Source organism: Panthera uncia, assembly GCF_023721935.1.
Source record: "Panthera uncia isolate 11264 chromosome E2 unlocalized genomic scaffold, Puncia_PCG_1.0 HiC_scaffold_20, whole genome shotgun sequence".
NCBI lineage: Eukaryota > Metazoa > Chordata > Mammalia > Carnivora > Felidae > Panthera > Panthera uncia.
This window is the reverse complement of record NW_026057589.1, coordinates 8,500,008-8,510,181: the sequence shown is the minus strand read 5'-3', so window position 1 is coordinate 8,510,181 and position 10,174 is coordinate 8,500,008.

Below are 10,174 nucleotides of genomic sequence, written 5' to 3'. Positions count from 1 at the left end.
CCCCCCCCCCCCCCCCCCCCCCCCCCCGCCAAAGTAAGCGTTGTTACCAATCTTTTGTTCTTACAGACAATGCAACAACATTGAATGGCTTTGTCCATCTGGAATTTTGCATATATGCAAGTATATCGGGGACACATGCTAGAGGGATCATTCTAGAGTACTAATTTGGTCATGCCCCTCTCCCTGCTGATCACATGCTGTTCCTCCTGATCTCCTTCTCCAGCTCCTGACAAACTTCTACACAGACCTCAGGTCTCAGCTTGGGTGTTACCTCTTCTAGGAAGCCCTCCCTGACTCCATCCACACCAGGTCAGGCTAGGTTCCTCCTGGTCTGCATTGTAATTGCCTGGTTCCTTCTGGAGCTTTATGAGGAAGGCATGGGGTGGGGTCTTCTTGTTTTTCCATATATTCTTAGGGCCTGGCACTCAGTAGCAGCTCAATAAATATTTGCTGAACGATGAGGCAGGCACCAAGTTCTAGTAGTTGTTCTTCCCTGTACTCCATGGGCTCCCACACCTCACGAAGCTGGAAAGGAGAACCCCCAGAGAGCAGGTGATTCAGATGGGAAACTGAGGCACAGAAGTGGCAGCCTTCTTATCAGCATCCTTTTTTTTAAAATAAATTTTTTTAAAAAATGTTTATTTAGGGGCACCTGGGTGGCTCAGTTGGTTGAGCATCCGACTTCGGTTCAGGTCATGATCTCACAGTTCATGGGTTGGAGCCTCGTGTCGGGCTCTGTGCTGACAGCTTGGAGCTGGAGCCTGTTTCAGATTCTGTGTTTCCCTCTCTCTCTGCCTCTCCCCTGTTCACGCTCTGTCTCTGTCTCAAGAATAAATAAACATTAAAAAATATATATTAAAAAATGTTTATTTTTGAGGGGGAGAGAGAATGAGTGGGGGAGGGGCAGAGAGAGAGGGAGACAGAGGATCTAAAGTGGGCTCTGTGCTGACAGCAGAGAGACAAACGTGGGGAGCCACCCAGGCACCCCAACACATTTTTTTTAAGTTTATTTACTTGAGAGAGAACAAGAGTGAGGGAGGGGCAGAGAGAGAGGGAGAGAGAAAATCCCAGGCAGGCTCAACACTGTCAGCTCAGAGCCCAATGTGGGGCCTAAACTCATGAACTGATAGATCATGACATGAGCTGAAATCAAGAGCCAGACACTCAACCGACTAAGCCACCCAGGCGCCCCTTGATCAGCATCCTGACTCCAACGTCTTGTTATTTCCAGTCCACCCTATAGTTAGTAATAATAATAACTATAAGGATTAATATTTATTGAGGACTTGCTATATACTAAGTGCTGCTCTAAGTTTGTTACATGCATCAACTTATTCAATTATTATAGCAACCTTGTGAGGAATGTACCCTCATCATCCCCTTCTTAATGAGTAGAGAAATGGATAACTTGTCGTGAATGACAGAGAGTGACTTGAACCCAGGCAGTGGGGCTCCGGAGCTCATGCTCTTATGCACTCTGCCTACCTGTTTGCTGTTCTTAGGGGCCTCTCCCTTTTTCCAAAGCCCACTGGGACTCCTTACTGCCTCAAGCCCAAAACTTCTCTTGTCCTCTCCTCCCCACACCCACTGCCACCCTGGTCCTTGTTGTCCCTCCTTTCCCTGCCACCCCTGGTCCTACCTCCCCTGGCTTGGCTTGGTTTATTTTCTACTTCATTGGGTTCCCTCAAGACTTGAGCTATAACTACTCTCTGGGCCTCAGTTTTCTTACCTTACTTGATGACAAGTGAAAACAGGGGACTCTTCTTTTTTTTCAGCCCTTATCTAACTCCTATATATACTTAAAAACAATTTTTTTTAATGTTAATTTACTTTTGAGAGAGAGAGAGAGAGAGAGAGAGAACGAGTGGGGGAGGGGTAGAGAGAGAGAGAGGGAGACACAGAATCCAAAGCAGGATCTAGGCTCCAAGCTGTTAGCACAGAGCCCGATGTGGGGCTCTAACCCATGAACCGTGAGATCATGACCTGGGCCTAAGTCAGATCCTTAACTGAATGAGCCACCCAGGCGCCCCTAACTCCTATGTATATTTTAAAGCCAACTCAAAGGGCTTCCTCCTTCAGGAAGCTTTCCTGGATTTCTCCAGTCCCTAAAGTTCCCTCCCATTCTCCTCTGAACTGTAGGCAACTTTAAAAAAAAATTATTTTTTAATGTTTACTTATTTTTGAGACAGAGAGAGAGCATGAAAAGGGAGGAGGGGGATCAGAGAGAGGGAAACACAGAATCTGAAGCAGGCTCCAGGCTCCGAGCTGTCAGCACAGAGCCTGACGCGAGGCTCAAACATACAGACTGTGAGATCATGACCTAAGCCAAAGTTGGACTGAGCCACCCAGGCGCCCCTGTAGGCAACTTTTAATACCCAGATTAGCACATAATTTTTCTTTTACTTTCTGGATGTAAATTGCCACCCCCTCCAAAAAAAGTGAATACTCTTTGAAAGAACATCTAAAACGTAGAGCATGGCTTTTAATTTTATAGCTTCATTCTTTGAAATACCACCTTCACTGCTTATGGCTTCCCTGAGTTCTACCTTCACTAATGTTTACTTAATATTGTTTCTTTAAGTGGATTCACTATTTGTTTATTTGTTTAAAAAATATTTATTTTGGGGGAGAGAGAGAGAGTGTGCTCACGCGCATGTGTAAGTGAGCAGGAAAAGGGCAGAGAGAGAGGGAAAGAGAGAATCCCAAGCAGACTTTGCACTGTCAGTGCAGAGCCCAACACGGGGCTCAAATGAGATCATGACCTGAGCTGAAATTAAGAGTCAGATGCTTAACCGACTGAACCATGCAGGTGCCCTTAAATGGACTATTTTTTTTTTAATTTTTTTAATGTTTATTTATTTCTGAGACAGAGAGAGACAGAGCATGAGTGGGGGAGGGGCAGAGAGAGAGGGAGACACAGAATCTGAAACAGGCTCCAGGCTCTGAGCTGTCAACACAGAGCCCAACGCGGGGCTCAAACTCACGAACCGTGAGATCATGACCTGAGCCAAAGTCGGATGCTCAACCAACTGAGCCACCCAGGCGCCCCTTAAATGGACTATTTAAAATTTAAGGAACTATTATTTATTTATCTATCTATTTATTTATGTATTTATGTATTTATTTATGAAGTATATTTTGTTTTAAAGTTTTATTTAATCTCTACACCCAACATGGGGCTTGAACCCATAACACCAAGATCAAGAGTCACCGTGTGCTCTTCTAACTGAGCCAGCCAGGTGTCCCAAGAAAATATATTTTATTTCATGAAACCTCATTCATTTATTTTGAGAGAGAAAGAGAATGCAGAAGGGGCAGAGAGAGGGAGAGTGAGAACCCCAAGCAGGCTCTGCACCATTAGCACTGAGTCCGATGCAGGGCTTGAACTCATGAACTGTGAGTTTGTGACCTGAGCTGAAGTCGGTCGTCTAACCAAGTGAGCCACGCAGGCGCCCCAAGGAAATATATTTTGAACGTAAAACATTAACAGTAGTGTAAATGGAAAACCAGCATCATTTGCCATAACTAGAAAGTAAATATAAATATAATAATGACAGAACGATGCCGTTAAATTCTAGGCCTTCTAAAAAAATTTTTTTTAATGTTTATTTATTTTTGAGAGAGAGAGAGAGAGGTGAGGGGAGCAGAGAGAGAGGAAGACACAGGATCAGAAGTAGGCTTCAGGCTCTGAGTTGTGAGCACAGAGCCCGACCTGGGGTTCGAACCCAAGAACCATGAGATCATAACCTGAGCCGAAGTCAGACACTCAACCGACTGAGCCACCCAGGTACCCCTAGGCCCTCTTAGCCAGAGAAAGAACCATAAGTCTTAAGTCATTAGACTTGCTAAGGACAAAAAAGGAGGACTCTTTCCTTGATGCAAGCAGGATTGCAGGAAAATTGAAAATAGAGTAACTTTCTATGTGAGTTAGGATCATTTAATACTTCCATACCTGCCTGGTGTATGGGCCAAAGTCACCTCAAATCCCGCCACAGGCAAGAAGCCCTTATTACACAAAACAGTGGCTTGGTCAGGACAGAACCAGCTTCACCTCCCACCTGTGCCACTCTCCGGCCTTGGTTTGCTCCTCTGTAAAATGGGATGATCATAACCATTCCTGGGACTGCTGTCAAGGTTAAATGAGATGTCACACATGCTGTTCCTGGATTCTCTCAGCTCTGCTGCTTGTCATCTGTACATGACCCCAGGTGACTTGCCCTGCCTCCCTGGGCCTCAGTTTCCTCATTTCTGAAAAGGAACTTCTAAAACCTGCCTTGAGAATTTAAAGCACCTTTATTCAACAAATATTTACTGAATACCTGCTATATTCCTATCACTATTTTGTGGGTTGAGGATGTAGCAATGAAGAAAAGGGACAAAAATCCCTGCCCTCACAGAGCTAACCTTCAAAGGGTACGGGGAGGAGAAAAACTAAATAGGACGATAGATGAAATATAAAGTATAGTATGGCAGGGAACAATAAACACTATGGAAAAATAAGGTGTGGTGAGGGGGCAGCGTTGCCAGTTCTAAACTGGGTAATCCAGGCGTTGAATCTCTGACAGACTGACATTTGGATGATGTCTGAAGGAGGTGAGGGAGTCCTGAGATATCGAGGAGAATGGCAAACCAGGCAGAGGGCACAGCAAATGCAAAGGCCCTGAGGTAGGAGCCAGCCTAGAATTTTTCAGGACAAACAGGAGGCTGATGTAGTCATAACAACAGTGTGAATGAAGAAAAAGAGCAGGAGGAGGTGACGTCCCAGAGGCAAAGGGGTCAGATCCTGTAGACATAACTCTGTTTTTGATTTGGAGTGAAACTTCAGCATATTGCCTGGTACATGGTAAGTATCTAATTCACACGAGCTTTAACGATAATAATTCCTGTAATCACTTAGCACTGTCTCCCCACAATGTCTTGGTCGTCAGGTTCCAGGATGACACACAGAGGCCTGCCCTGTCCTATCAGCCGGCCCTGGTTTACTGGAAGGCAGGGGGCACAGAATGGATGGAACCCAGCCCAAGCATTCCTGGCCCACCCATCCCCTCTCAGATTCCTCCCCAGGCCCGCCACACCCCTGCAGCTTGCTGGGCAGTGGGCACAGGAATGCTGAGGCAGCTGAGGGTTGGGCCTAACTTGGAGAAGGCCAAATAACAAGCAGCAACAACAATAACAGCAGTCACCACTTACTGAACGTTAACTGAACACGAGGCAGAGCGCTGAGTGCTTTCCAAGTGTTACCTCCCAGCAGCCTCTTTCCAGCCCTGAGAGAAAGGGCCGTCTTAGGAACCTGAGGCTTAGAGAGGTCACACCCTCAGGTGACTCACACCCATTCTGTGCCCTCTAGGGGCTTCACTCTTCACCAGGACTCTGCCCCACTGGACTTTAAGGACCCTTTCTGACAGGCTCCCCCACCCACTGAGAGAAGAATCTCGCAGCTCCTGCCTGCCAGCTCTGCAGCTGCCCGCAGGCCTGGACAGGTCCTGGCTGCTGCCTCCTCAGCGGCTGTGGATGGAGCAGAGGAGGAATCAGGTTTCACCAGCTCTGGGAGAGAACCCAGGTTGCTGAGTCAGGCCTTTTTCCAGGGCTTCTTAGACGTAGCCTCTAGAGGCAGCGGTCCAGAACTGGCAACCCTGAGCCAGGCATCTGACCTCACCTCCCACTGCCCTTTGACTCCTGCTCTGCTCCAGGCACACTGGCCTCCCTGCAGAATCCCACCCAGCACACTCTTGCCTCAGGGCCATTGCATTTGTTGTTCCTTTTATCCAAACATACCTGCATACTTGCTCCCCAGTACCCTCCACTCTGCTCAAATGCTCCCTTCTCAGTGAGGACTTCCCGACTATTAGAACTGAGCCCCGCCCCCAGCCCCATCCCTCTTGCACCCGATCCCAGCTTTCTCTTCTATAGCTTCACCTTTCATTGTACCATGTATTTTACTGATTTATCTTATTTATGGTATGTCTCCCATTGAATGTTAGCAGGATTGCCCTTAGACTGGGCAGAAAGAGCCTCTGCACTGTGCTCTAGAAGGCCCTGCTCTGGCCCTCCAGCTCCTTCCATGAGGCCAACTGAGTTGTGATTGCTAGCACCTGGGTCCCCTCCCTTGCCATCGGGACCTTTCCCCGACCAAATGGCCCTAGGCCTTCACCAGGTCTGTCCAGAGGGCAGCCAGAATAGCCCAGGTACATATTCCCAGGCTCAGGGGATGGAAGGCTGTCTGTGGGGGATCAGTAGACAAAGCTTGGATGCATGGGCTGCGGTATACACACAGGAATGTCATGGTGTGGATGGAGCATGAGGTGGGTAGAAAAGTGGATTGACCTTTGCTCCTGGGCTGGGGGCTAACTCTGCCTGTGCAGCCACATTCTGGCCCAGTACTCTGGATGTGTGAAGAACCAGATTAAAACCTGGCCTTCCAGATAGCTGTGAAGCCATGCTTGTTCCAGCAGGAAGATAGAATATCTTTTATTTAACAGTTTGAGTCAACTCATATGGTTTGTGAGTCTTATCCACAATTTTACCCAAAGTCCCCAGTATATTAAGGGCTGAGATTGTGAATATTTTCTGCATTTCTGTATCTCCAGCACCTAGAACAGTGCCTGGTACAGAATACATGTTCAATAAATAGTTAAGTGAATGAATGAAAAAGATGTAGGGCAATGCTCCACATAATCAAGGGGACCCCAGAAGTGGTTGGAAATGCTGTGGCTTTTCAGTGTCAGGGCCTCAGAATTTCAGGGTCAGGTAGGGTCAACTCTGCCTTGCATGGGGGACCCTATGCCTTATATGAAGACCCTCTCTCACTACCTGTCAGCATCCACACCCCCATCATAGCTGGAATTTTTATTCTTTTTTTTTTTTTAATTAAGATTTTAGGGATATCTGGATGGCTCAGTCGGTTAGGCATCCGACTCTTCATTTCTGTTCAGGTCATGATCTCACTGTTCTTGAGGTTGAGCCCTGCATTGGTCTCTGTGTGGACAGCATGGAGCCTACTTGGGATTCTCTCTCCTTCTCACTCTGCTCCTTCCCAGCTTGCATGTGAGCTCTCTCTCGAAAGAAATAAAGATTTTAAGTAATCTCTACATCCAAAGCAGGGCCTGAACTTACAACCCCAAGATCAAAAGTTGCGAGCTCCAGGGGACCTGGGTGGCTCAGTCAGTTGAGCATCAGCTCAGGTCACGATTTCCCAGTTCATGAGTTAGGGCCCACGGTGGGCTCTGTGCTGACAGCTCAGACTGAAGACTGCTTCAGATTCTGTGTCTCCCTCTCCCTCTGCCCTACCCCTTCTCATTCTGTCTGTCAAAAATAAATAAAAACATTAAAAGCAATTTTAAAAAAAAGTTGCAAGCTTCACCAACTGAGCCAGGGAGGTGCCTTGGAGTTTTTATTCTTAATAGTAAAAAGAGATCATACTTGGGAATCAAGGAAACCTGGATCCCAAAACTGCCTCGGTCATTCATTGTCTGTATATGGCCTTTACTCTCTTTACTCTCAATTTCCTCTTAAAAAGGGAAGCATAAAACCTGTTATGACTGTTGGTGGAAGAATGCAGGTAACTGACTCCACCCACGTGAAAGGCAGGGCCAGTCACTGCCCAATACTGACTGCCGCTGCCTCCACTATCGTCACCAAAATGTCCAAGGCATTTCCTGGCGCACAGCAGACTCCCGTTGTAAGGTGCGTGCCAGCCAGGGAGATTGTTCCGCCCTCAGATTGCCTTCCTGTAGACTGCCCTCAGTCGCCAGAGCGGAAGGCGCTCGGGACGGTCTGCGGTTCTGATGAATAGTGCCCTCTGCTGGGCATGTGGGGAAGGGCTTGCGGAAAAATCATGGCTGCCCTCACTACTTTGTGCAGACAGGGAATGTCTTTCTCCAGGTGGGAAGTGCAGTTTCCACTCAGGCTGTGGGTGTGGAGATAAAGGAGCAGTAACTGGCCCTGTCAGTCTCAACAACCACCACAGTAGAGATCACACTTAACGCAGCTTTGTATGCCAGGCACCCTTGTAAACATTTTACAGATACTAATTTATTTACTATGACCATTTTACAGATGAGAAAAGTGAGGCACAGGTAGGCTAAGTGGTTTGTCTAAGGCACATACACTGGAAGTGCCAGAATTTGAATCTGTGCCCTGAACCGTGGCTCCTTAGTGGAAGGTGGGAAGTAGCTCTACCTTTAGCCCAAGAGTTGGCCCTGTGGAGTTCCCATGCGAGTTCGAAACTGGACATACAGGCTGTGGGCTGAAGAAGGGGCTTTCCAGTGATTGCCCCCACCCGTTCAATGGCAGGCCACCGAGCTGACCTCAGGGCCCCTTCCCGACTGGCCATCCTTCGGCATTTCCTTGCCTGGACCTTTCTTGGAGTGCCTTTGTGTGGGGCTGTGGTTAAGAAAGGTCCATGCCTTGCAATGGAGACGATGAATTTGAGGCCTCAGCTACTTGCCCACCTTCCAAGGATGATAGTCATTTTCCTCAGGCCCCTTCAAGGGCCTGGACAAGCCCACCTGGGGAGATGGGTCCTATCTGCAGCCCCTCAGCTCAGGTCAGCAAGGGAAAACGCACTGTGTGAAGTGAGGCCTGGGCTCTGCCCATCTCTACCCTGCTGGATGATCTTAGGGGAGGGCTTGCTTTTGGAACCTGTATCTTTTCCTATCTGAAAAATGACAGGGGTGGATTGGGGGCAATTTTCAAAGTGCTCTGCATTTGGGGGTTTAAGGAGAAACACTGGGAGATGAGGCTAAACAGGCATGTCTCTTGGCCATCTGAACTCTTATTTCCAACAATTTCATTTTTGTAAGATTTTTAAGCAATCCCTATACCCAAAATAGGACTTGAACTTATAAACCCCGAGATCAAGAGTTGCATGCTCCACCAACCAAGGGAGCCAGGTGCCCCTCCAACAACTTCATGCTTTTTTGGATTAGGGATCTGGGACCTTGGCTTTTAAGTCTGGATGAGGGTGAGGGGGGAATCACTTAAAACAATGAGCCCAAGGGGTCCTTTCAGCACCAAGCTGTCATCCTTGACTGAAACCTCCACTTGGAAAACAAGCAGCCTTGATCCCAAACAGAACCACAGGCCCCTCTCACCCTAGTGAGACTCATTCCTAGTCACTGGAGGACTGGCTTTGAAGCATCTGCAGAGTTGGGTGCTCCAAGGAGTTTATTTCAACATTGTTAAGGGCAAAAAAGTAGAATCATTCATGTCCATGGATGATGGTGGGGACATTGAATAAATGCTGACATCCAAACTGGGTATGTCATAGGCAGAAAGGCAGCCTCCGAGGCCCTGTTGTGAAAAGGTATAATGCAAAATGTGTGTGTAATGAATGCACAGGGGGAAAAGGTTGGATAGACGCGTGCCAAACTGTTGCACCACAAAATATGAAGGATTAACATTCAGGTGGTCCTCACTGGTATGGCCAAACACACTGGTTATTTATGGGTGCTAAACTTTACTTAGATTCCTTATTATAGGCCCTAAAGGCCAGAGTCCTAAAATCCCATTTTGCAGATGAGAAGCAGGCCCAGAGTGAGAAAAGGATGTTATATATCCATCCCCATCCCAGAGCCCAGGTTCGTTTTCTCCAACTCACTCAGAGTCTGGTGACTAGTTCCAGTGCCAGGGGAATCTAGATCCATCCACAAAGACCAGCCTTGGCTAGAAAAGGCCACTTCTCCTCCTCAACACCCTCCAAAAATCCCAGAGGAGGAAGGCCAGTCTGCACAGTGGCTGTTTGGTTTTATTATTAGTCTCAGCTGAAGATAGGGTTTCAGGCTTTTCAGAGAGGAGTTTAAGATAAGGGGCAGCAGGTGTTTGCTGGCTGAGACACTGAATCCTCTCACCTTATCAGCAAAAGCAGCAGGGCCCTGAGACAGGGGAACCTGAGGCCACAGGAGCCAGAGGCTGCAGCTTGAGGGAGAGCCAGGAGGTAGCCTTGACCTGCAGGCTAAGGAGCTGTGGACCAAGGATGGATGAGAAGGTTTCTCACTTAATTTCGTTCCCCTTTGACTTCCCATCCATGATCTGAGACTTCGGACACCCTCAGTCACATCCTCCAGAGCCTTGGTGGCAAACCTGACTGGACATCAGAATTGCCTGGAAGGCCTGTTAAAGCAGATTGCAGGGTCCCACCTAGAGTTTCTGATTCGGCAAGAAATGCAGATGCTGG